Below are 10,913 nucleotides of genomic sequence, written 5' to 3' on the forward strand. Positions count from 1 at the left end.
CTTTATTTTTGGGGGCTCCAAAATCACTGCAGATGGTGACTACAGCCATGAAATTAAAAGACGCTTACTCCCTGGAAAGAAAGTTATGACCAAACTAGACAGCATATTAAAAAGCAGAGACATTACTTTACCAACAAAGGTCTGTCTAGTCAAGGCTATGAATTTTCCAGTGGTCATGTATGGATGTGAGAGTTGGACTATAAGAAAGCTGAGCACTACAGAATCGATGCTTTTGAACTGTGGTATTGGAGAAGACTCTTGAGAGTCCCTTGGGCTGCCAAGAGATTCAACCAGTCCATCCTAAAGGAGATCAGTCCTGAGTGTTCATTGGAAGGACTGATGTTGAAGCTGAAACTCCAATATTGTGGCCACCTGATGCGAAGAGCTGACTCATTCGAAAAGACCCTGATGCTGAGAAAGATTGAAAGCAGCAGGAGAAGGGGATGACAGAGGATGAGATGGTTGTATGGCATCACCGACTCAATGGAGATGAATTTGAGTAGACTCCAGGAGTTGGTGATGGACAGGGAAGCCTGGCATGTTGTGGTCCATGGGGTCATGAAGAGTTGGACACAACTGAGTAACTGAACTGAACTGAACTGAAGACAGGGGAGAAGATTGTCTCCAGAATATGATCAATGGTTACAGCTTCAATGACCACGTAAGCTATCATTCCCATCCCCTCCTTTAAAATTCTTATTCTCAACTACCTCCCTGACTTTAGCCTTATCTGTAATATCTTAATTTCTTAAATGAAAAAATCCATTAGAGTCATTAATGAATAATTGGAAATTAATTTAAAACCCCCAGTTCAGGAGGGAGGCAAGTTCTTTTAAAGAATGAGATCCAGTATATTAAGTTAACCTTAAAAATACATTCCAATATACTTGTTTCACATGCATGCTTCATGGACCATAGCCCACCAGGCTTCTCTGTCCATGGAATTTCCCAGGCAAGAATACTGGAGTGGTTGGCATTTCCTATTCCAAAGGATCTTCCTGACCCAGGGATCAAATCCATGTCTCCTGTATCTCCTGCACTGGCAGGCAGATTCTTTATTACTGTGCCACCTGGAAAGCCCCTAATTTAGGTGCAGACAAATACTGTTTGATTCCACTTGTAAGACTTCCACCTTATAAGGTGGAAGGTCAAATTCATAGAGTCAGAAAGTACATTGGTAGGTGCTGAGTCCAGAGGGTGGGAGTGGGGTGGGGAGGGGAATGGGGAGTTAGTGTTTAAGGGGACAGAGTTTCAGATTAGGAAGGTGAAAAATCCAGGAGATGGATAATGGTGTACAACAGTGTGAATGTACTTAGTGCCACCAAACTGTACAGTTAAAGATGGCTAAAATAGAATGTTTTATATTATGGAAATTTTACCACTATGAAAAACTATTGGAAAAAAAAGGGTGAGGTCCAGAGCATAGGTGACACAAAGTTTAAACTTGGATAGAGAGGAGTGAATGTAGTAATAATGAATAAAGACAGGAGAAAATGTGCAAAATACAACAAAAGATAGTATCTTTCTCTAGGAAGTGGTACACACATCCTTTCACACACTGGGTTCCAGTGGGAATGCCTTTTTCTAAACTTGGCAGGTTGGGGGAGGGTGCTCCTCAGGTTTCAAATAAAGGAAATGTGACCAGGCCCCTCATCCCATCTATTGGTCCATTGAATTTGAGGGAACTGTTCCTTTATACCCATCCTGGTAACTCATTGTGCTAAATTGTATGAATCCTCTTTTGAGCTGAGCCAAGAGAAGCTGCTGACAGGTAAGGCTTGCCTTGATGGATTGATTGACAGGGTCGTAATATATGGGTGGGTCTACTTGGTCCAAAGGACTAAGAATAAAGTGAGCAAATTAGAGAGGAGATCAGCTGCTGAGCATCAGGAAGTGTGGAACAGAGAAAGGCTGAGGATAGTGTGTCAAGGAAGCTGCTGAAAGAATTGCCAATGAGCATCAAGGCCCCATGGGTCAGGAAGATCCCTGGAGAAGGAAATGGTAACCTACTCTAGTATTCTTGCTAGGAGAATCCCATGAACAGAGGAGCTGGGTGGGCTAGAGTCCATGGGGTTGCAAAGAGTCAGACATGACTGAGTGTGCTCGACTGAGTGTCTGAGCACACACATCAAGGCCCCAAGTGAAGTTCTTAACCTTCTGTCCAGGTAGAAAAGTGAGATAAGGAGTGATTTCCTGTTTCATTTTACCTAAAATATCACAACTTCTTTTACTCACTAGTACTTCTGCAAAATGATTGTTTGAGTGTGAAAGTTGCTCAGTCATGTCTGACTCTTTGAAACCCCACAGACTGTAGCCCACCAGGCTCCTCTGTCCATGAAATTCTCCAAGCCAGAATACTGGATTGGGTAGCCATTCCCTTCTCCAGGGGATCTTCCCAACCCCGGGATCGAACCCAGATTCTTTACCATCTGAGCCACTGGTGAAGCCCTGCAAATGATATGGGTCTGAATTTTTCCAAGGACTTATGCATTTCTAACAGCTTGCCTGTAGTATCAGTGATTCAGGAGCAGTCAATATTTGTACAGCCTTGTGTTACTTGAGGTTGCAAATGATTACCTGTCAGTAGAATACAAGCAGTTTCCTAATCTCTGAACAGGCTTATTGTATTTTTCCCTATCGCAGACTTTTAATCTTTTGTTGAGAAAAAAGCTAAAGTAGAAAGGCCACCTCAACATAGTGATTAAGAACACAGTTTCTGGAGAGGGGCCCTCAGTGGGTGAATCCTGATTTCAGTATTATGGCCCTGTGATCTTGCAAGCTGCTCAATTTCTTCGGGTCTGTTTCCTCATTCTACATAATGTGAATAGTAGTACCATGGGCCCCCTAGCATTGTCATAGGAATAAAATGACATAATGTAAGCAAAGTGCCTTGAGTAGTACCAGGATCCAGTAAACACTGAATGCATCGTGGTTGTATATAGCATGTGTAAGAGGAATGTTAAAAGATCCTGGGTGGTCTGTGAATGACTAAAAAATAAATCAGAAGTTTAGAGTCTGAAAGAGATGGTTGAGATCATTTCTGTGAGGATGGTAAATACCTAGCCTATTTTCCACCATGGCAGATAATCACTAATCAATTCTGAAATTCTTTCCCACGGAACTCAGGAGTCTGAGTCCTCCAACAAGGTATCTTACATGATCATTACCAACTGATTGGTGTGGATCCTTGAAATGAAACCCATCTGCCACCCTTAGTTAAGGAAGTGACCTTTCTAGTGTGTCCCAGGTGATTAGTGTCAGAGTCTGGACAAAAACAAGAGTCTCTTGTTGCACTGTTGACTGTATCCATCACTGTATGCTCTATAGCCTTATAGAATACAAAATCTTAAAAGGATCTAAAAAATAAATGCTCTTGGAAGGAAAAGGGTAGCTGGAAGTAAATTTGGGGGCTGAAGAAAATGAGAAATGGGAAGTTATTATTGTCTACACTTGAACTCTTTTCAATCTTGGCCGTTGGTCGTGGTTTGGATGATGGAAAAATTTAAGATGACTGCAGAAATCATGCATTCCACACCATTCCAAAAAACTTTGTTTACTAATTCAACAAACATTATATTTGGTAGAAATGAGATTGTATGGAGGAAGAGATTCCTCTCTACCCTGGGGCAGAGAGAAAGAGAAAGAATTCCTACAAGAAAGACATGGACAAAATTGGGTGCATCAATAATTTCATTTCAGTAAAGACACGTTCAGGGTACCATGGGGAACAAGTGGTCAATTCTACACAGGGGAATGGAAATCAGGAAGACTGCTTGACCTGAATCTTCAAGGAAAAATTAACCTCTGTCGACTAAAGAGAATAGTCAAGCTAAAAGTTGAGAGTTTGTGTTTTAATTATTGAGAGTTTTTAGGACTTCAAGCCCAGGAGACAGCATCTCAAGTGACCAGGAGAGAATTTTTCCGAGGAGGTGGTGGCGGTGGGAGGTGGGAGCAGTCAGGTTATACACAAGTTTGCAACAAGGGGCAGGTAGTCTGAACATCAAAAGATTATTGTTAATTAAGGAAAACCAGTTATCTTAGACTTAAGGAATTTAGCACTTTTCTATGTATGGGAAGAGTTTGGGCTTGCTGAAATCATTCCTTTCTATGCATCTCAGCTATCTGGGGCCAGTATCCTGGGTCTCAGTACTTGTGGTAGGGAGTGGAGGCAACTTGATGGTTGCCAGAGAGTGGGCATTGTTCTTCCTATGCACTCTCGGGGCTCAGAAATTCATATTTGGAGGGTCGGAATCGTTGATAGCTATGATATCTTTGTTTATTGATATGGCAGAAAATACTCTATTTCTCACCTCAACAACCCAGAGATTCTGAAAAATGTTAGTAACCATACTGGCAGGCTAGAAGTTGCATTTTGAGGTGATGAGATTTATGTGGACTTAAATTTACTCTGTTATAAATTACTCCTAATAGTCATATGGGCTTCCCAGGTGGCACTAGTGGTAAAGAACCTGCCTGCAAATGCAGGAGACACAAGAGACATAGAGTGGATCCTTGGGTTGGGAAGATTCTCCTGGAGGAGGTCTTGGCAACTCACTCCAGTATCCTTGCCTGGAGAATCCCCATGGACAGAGGAGCTGTCTATGCAGTCCATGGTGTCACAAAGAGTCAGGCAGGACTAAAGCACCTTAGCATGAATAGTTACATGGTTTTGTTAAGGGGAGGCCACAGTGAATGTTGCTGCCTGCCATAAAACTAATGTCACAAAGCAATGTTTGCCATGACCACATCTCAGGAACAGATTGCTTTGCATATTTACCTGAGGGCCAAATACACTTCCTAGTCTACTGGCCTCTCCTCGTGTGTCTGAACGGCAAATGTCAAGGAGTTCACTGACACTGTGGGAACCCTGCAGGTTCAAACCTATGTGAACTCTAGGCTTAAACCTGCAAGACCAAATTGATGCTTTACCCTGTTTGACGTCATGGTCTTAAAATCAAATTTGTTTACCCTCAATCTTCCATTGTTAAACACACTCTGGTTATTGTTCTGCTGTTTCCTTAAGAGAAAAAGATAAAGAGGCTCTAAAATTTTAGGCTATAAAAAAACTCAGGGTGGCTGAAAACCTGCCATCCAGATGCCCTTGGGCAATTGGTGGACAATGAAACCTAGGGTCAAGTAGGTCACTCAACCTGTTAAGGGTAAAATTGGTAGACTGACTTCTAAAAGTGTTTTTCCACTTTCTTTGCCAGGGATAAGAGGAAATGCATTCAAAGAGGTCAATAAAATCAAGTTTGCCTGGAGCTTTGCGGCTAATGAAAGGCTCTGTTCCAATGTGGACCATGGCAAAATATCATTGACCCAAATCCTCTGTTGAATGAACACCACTGAGAGATGCTGACCCAGTTTCTTTCCGTATGGCCTTTATTTTCTCTTTTTATGTTTGGATTTGAGTTACTATGGATGCCAAGAGACAAAGGTTTTTTTGGGTCAAAGACTTGGTGTGATTGTGAAATCACTCCTCTAGGAGCCACTGAAATGAAATTTGAGGCTGAGCCTGAGATGCCCTTGGATTATATCAAATGTAGATTAGACTCTTACAGAGGAAATTTGGCTAAAACAAATGTCAGTCTTTTTTACCCAGTGGTGTTAATAGCTCTTAATGCTTCAGGCCACCATGGAGTCAGGAGCAAGATTGGAATTAGGAGAAATGGCACGCTGCAGGGAACAGTATGAGGGAGGGGGCAGAAGTGAATGGAGGTGCGTGGGCACTGTGGGCAGGATAACAGTCTAGAGCCCCTTCAAAGATTGTTTGACGTTATGTTGGAGGAGTGCTCTGTCTGGAAGGAAGAGAAATGAGGTTAAGTCTATCACCACCAAGAGCCTCTCCTCTCTGGTCTGGGCTACTCAGTTCTGGATCCAAATTTGTAGACTCCTAACAGAAGACAAGATGGTTGGATAGCATCACCAACTCAATGGACATGAGTGAGCAAACTCCAGGAGATGGTGAAGGACAGGGAAGCCTGGTGTGCTGCAGTCCATGGGGTCTCAGAGTCAGACACGACTTGGTGACTGAACACTAACTCAGCAAAGCCAAAAAAAACCCAAAACAAAACTCTGAAGGCAGCTGAGGTATTTACTGCTCTTTGTTATCAGAGCACACCTCTTGGGGATCTAAATGCTGCATTAGTATATAATAGCATACAGTACCATGTTGCAGTAACTGTGATGTTCTCTGAATTTCTGCGTTTCTGGTGGGTCTTCTGTGCCTTGTATAGAGGACTGCCCTAGGGGAATGACTAGCCAGTGATTCCTGCTGGAGAAAACCAGTAGTACTGTTAGGGGAAGCACACTGATTGAAACCGCCCACCCTGGCCAGGCACCATGGTAACCATTTGCGTGAGTTGTTTTATGACAGGAGATCCTGATAAGGAATACAGAACTAATAAGCCACCACCTACCGGAAGAGTTCAGGAAAGGTCTAAAGGAGACACCGTGTGTCTGTCCACTTCCCAGAATCCCTCTTGCTAGCATTCATCTTGGCTGAGCGATGCGTGTGCCACCAGGAAAGACTGAATTAGAATGATTGGCCAAAGACCACCCGGAAACTAATCCCATCACCACAAAACCCTAGACTGCGAGCCACGCAGCAGAGCAGTTCTCCTGGCTTCCCTTACCCTACTGCTCTCCACCCAGGTGCCCTTTCCCAATAAAATCTCTTGCTTTGTCAGCATGTGTCTCCTCGGACGATTCATTTCCGAATGTTGGACAAGAGCCCAGTTTTGGGCCCTGGAAGGGGTCTGCCTTCCTGCAACAGTACCGGGAAGAAAACCCAGGATGCCTGCTCTGAGCCCACACGCTGGGATAGCCACCAGAGAGGGGGTTCTTTGAGGGGTTCTTTGTCCAGCTGAGCATGGGTGGGCAGGACTATAAGCTAAGTCCTGAGAATAGAAGAGCAGCCCGGAGGCTGAAGCAGCCAACTCTGGTTACAGGGCTGGGCTACACAAACAATGGTCCTATTGTGCTAAATCTTAGAACATGATAAAAATATAATTTTGAAAGAAATGTTGAGTCTCAGTATTCAGAGCCTCTCATACCAGTGGCAAATTTTCTGTGTTCAATTTTGGCCTCTGACCTCATGCCACTTTTCCATTGTCATGAATCTCCTCTGTTTACTTAAGACATTTTCATACAGCATCTTATTTCTTATTGTTCAGGTACAGTTCTAGGGACTGGAGGTGGGGCTAGCTCTATTCTCTTGGATACTATGTTTTACTGGACGAACAGACAGAAACAAAGACATAAGTATATAGTACATAATAGATGCTATATGAGATGGTTGGACGGCATCACCAACCCGATGAACCTGAGTTTGAGCAAGCTCTGGGGGTTGCTGATGGACAGAGAAGCCTGGTGTGCTGCAGTCCATGGGGTTGCAAAGAGTCAGACACGACTGAGTGACTGAACTGTACTGAACTGATATACTATATTATACCATATCATATCATTCCATACCATATCACATCATGCATACATATATTTTTTGATGTGAACCATTTTTTAAGTCTTTATTGAATTTTTTACAATATTCCATCTGTTTTATGTTTGCTGTTTTGGCCATGAGGCATGTGGGATCTTGGGTCCCTGATCAGGGATCGAACCTATACCCCCTGCATTGGAAGGTGAAGTCTTAACCACTGGACCACCAAGCAAGTCCCTCATACATACATTTTTTAAAAGTGATGCTGAGTCTCCTCCCTAAGGGAGGAGAGAAGGTGGGGTCAGAGAGTTGTCTCCTACACATTACATCTTCTCTGGCTTAGAGCACGAATTCCCTGCTATGGATGAAAACCTGGACTGGGGAATAAGTTTTCCTTTCAGTAGGAGTTGCACAGGAGGCAGGAAATGTGGGTGAGTTCCTTGAGCGATACTTCTTGCTCTAAGCAAGGGGGGCTGCTGTGTTCCTAATCCCTGAGACTGGCCTGACGGATGCTGGATAATCCATCTGTTGAGCGTGGCTGGCTGGCAGAGAACCATGCTAGCAGTCAGGGCCAGCTCAGTCTCTTCCTATCCCACTCTGACAGCTTATTTATCTTATTCACCTGGGTAACAGTTGTAGCAAAGTGGAGTGTGGGGTCTCTGCCATTAGAGATGACATTATGCTGGACAGCAGAGCCATCCTGTTGTTTAGTGAAAAGACAATGACCGTGGCCTTGCGCTCAGCCAGAGGGACTTCATCTCTGGTGACCTGGCTGGTGATGACTGGGGGATCTGGGGACTCTGATTTAGCAGGGGGCCGGAAAGAGAAGGTGAGGGGTCAAGCAAGTCTAGGTGGTGTTGGCACACAGGAAAGGGCATGGAGAGTGACAGCCAGCAGGTGTGCAGTTACGTTCTGGGACGAGAAAAATGTTTTAGGATGAGAGAGGGGTGACGGTTCCACAACTTTCAGGATATACTAAAAACCACTGAATTGTGCCCTTTTATAGGGTGAATTTTATGGCTTATGAACTTTATCTTTTTTTACACTTATTTTTAAAAATTTTATTGTAGTATGGTTTATTTATTATCGTGCATTCGTCTCAGGTGTACAGCAAAGTGATTCAGTTATACATATAATGTGAAGTAGTAATTATCACAAATAACTTCAAATTCAGCAGAAAGGGGGGAGGAGACTTGATTTCCTGACCTCACCTCTTAATATTCTTCCCATCTCACCACAGCCACCTCTTAATTATGTTATTATGTTACCTTATTTTTCATCAAAGGAAAACATCATAAATTCAAAACCATCTGACTGGTTCTGCTTCAGGGTGCCCAGGGACTTGTGGTTCCACTTTTGTTTATAAGCGAAGTCATTTAATCCCAGCTCAGGCAAAAACAAAAGCAGTGCGCTAACAGGAAGTCACTGCCAACACCTGTACACAAGAGCACAAACACGAATTACCATAAGAACAGCACGTTTCTGAATCATTGGTGTGATGAGTAAGTGAGAAGAAGCCAAACAGCGTCGCAGTATTGCTGAAGGCCTGAGCTGAGTTATGGCTCCCAAACTGTTGAATTGTAGAGAGGCCTAGGCAAGGGGGGCTGCTGTGTTCCTAATCCCTGAGACTGGCCTGACAGATGCTGAGGAATCCATCTCTTGAGCATGGCTGGCTGGCAGAGAACCGTGCCAGCAGTCAGGGCCAGCTCCGTCTGGCCCTGCAATTAAAATCAGGGGGGGAGGGTCTGCAATTAAAATCAGTAACCCCATATCCTAAACACAAAATGACAGCACCACCTTGATAGGAGAGAGAAAGGAAGCACATTGTGCAAAAGGTGGAAGCTTTGAGGGGAGAAAGTAGTCTTCCCCTGGCTTCCTATAACCACAGTAACACCTCGAATCCAGTGGAGGTGGGAAGCCTTACAACCATTGTCCCTTGACTTACTGGGAAGATCAGCAAAGACCGCTCCTGTTTATGCCACTTCCACCTATAAGATCTAAGGATGTCACATGGCCTTCCTGAGCCTCAATTCCTTCATCTGTATAGTGGGGATAGTAATAGTTCATCCCTGGTAAGGTTGATAGAAGGGTTAAATGGGATACTGCCTGTGTACCCTGCCTGTATACAACTAAGATATTAAAAATATGGTAGCTTTTCTTGGCCAAGAGGTAGTCAGGAAGGTGCTGTGGTCTGATTTTACAGACAGAGGAACTGCAGCCAGAAAGAGTGATTCATGGCCTTCCAGAGACAGAACTGAATAAATTCCTGTTTTGTGGCCTAGCCTAACACACTGTCAATGTTATCGTAAAGATAATATATAAAAGAGGTAAGAGAGGCAAAACAGAACATGGAGCCTCCCAGAGTCACTTCCCAGAGAACTCATGTTGCAAACTGTCTCCTGCCTTCTCTTTGTGTGTGTGTGTGTGTGTGTGTGTGTGTGTGTGTGTGTGTGTGTGACTGCATCGATTCTTAGTCGCAGCATGCGGGAGCTTGGTGTGGCATATGTGGGATCTTGGTTGCTGCTTGTGGGATCTTTAGTTGTGGCATGTGAACTCTTAGTTTTGGCATGGGGGATCTAGTTCTCTGACCGTGGATTGAACCCAGCCCCCTGGCACTGGGAATGTGGAGTTCTAGCGTCTGGACCACCAGGGAAGTCCCCTGCCTTGTCTTTTGAAATCACATGTCAGATTATGACACAAGTCATGTAAATTCCCCTTTCCTTTCAGGAGAAATTCTGGGCTTGCTGCTGGGACATTTCAGGCCCTTTTGTCAAGGGCCCAATTCAGCTGGCCAGACTTCCCTCCTGCTTCTTCCCTCAGTCAGTTCTTGGAGTTTCCGGGCCATGTGGGTCACCCTACATGTCTTAGCACAAGTCAGAGCCTCTGTTCAGAACACCCTTTCATCTCCAACTCAACCTTGAAGGTCTGTTTCCATTGCTGCTGCCCCAAGAAGCTTCTTCACTCACTGGGCTTCACTTCACTGTGGTTTCATGGGTGACTCCTCATGCACAAGGACTCTGTGTCTGAAACCCCGTGGATGGGATGGGATGGGATGGGATGGGATGAGATGAGATGGGATGAGATGAGAGGAGATGAGATGAGAGAATCTTACAGTTAAATATCTTAAAGCCGTGGGTCCTGAATCAAGGCTAGCAGTTTGCTGAAGCTGTTGGTTTCAAGCAGGAATATAGAGAAATCTCTTTCTTTGGTCTGTTGGCCTTTCAGAACTTAGGAAATGTAATAGTCAATTCATTAGAAACATCTCAGTTGTTGGTGATACATACAAGCTAACACTTACTTATAGTTGATTAATACTGGAATTCCAAAACTGAGAGCTCTCTGATTTAACTTGCTCATTAGAATGATAATACTGTTAGGTCTAATTACTGCTGCTGCTGCTAAGTCGCTTCAGTCGTGTCCGACTCTGTGCGACCCCATAGACGGCAGCCCACTAGGCTCCTCTGTCCCTGGGATT

At 44.1% G+C, this 10,913-nt stretch overlaps 1 non-coding gene across 1 annotated transcript; it reads left to right on the forward strand.

The window, feature by feature from the left end:
• Window positions 1-10,570: 10,570 nt before the first annotated feature.
• On the forward strand, window positions 10,571-10,702 carry LOC133256301 (small nucleolar RNA SNORA2/SNORA34 family). Its single transcript, XR_009739174.1, has one exon. It is a non-coding gene; the product is annotated as a small nucleolar RNA SNORA2/SNORA34 family (small nucleolar RNA).
• The last annotated feature ends 211 nt before the right edge of the window (window positions 10,703-10,913 follow it).

This window comes from Bos javanicus, chromosome 10 (assembly GCF_032452875.1).
Source record: "Bos javanicus breed banteng chromosome 10, ARS-OSU_banteng_1.0, whole genome shotgun sequence".
Lineage (NCBI taxonomy): Eukaryota > Metazoa > Chordata > Mammalia > Artiodactyla > Bovidae > Bos > Bos javanicus.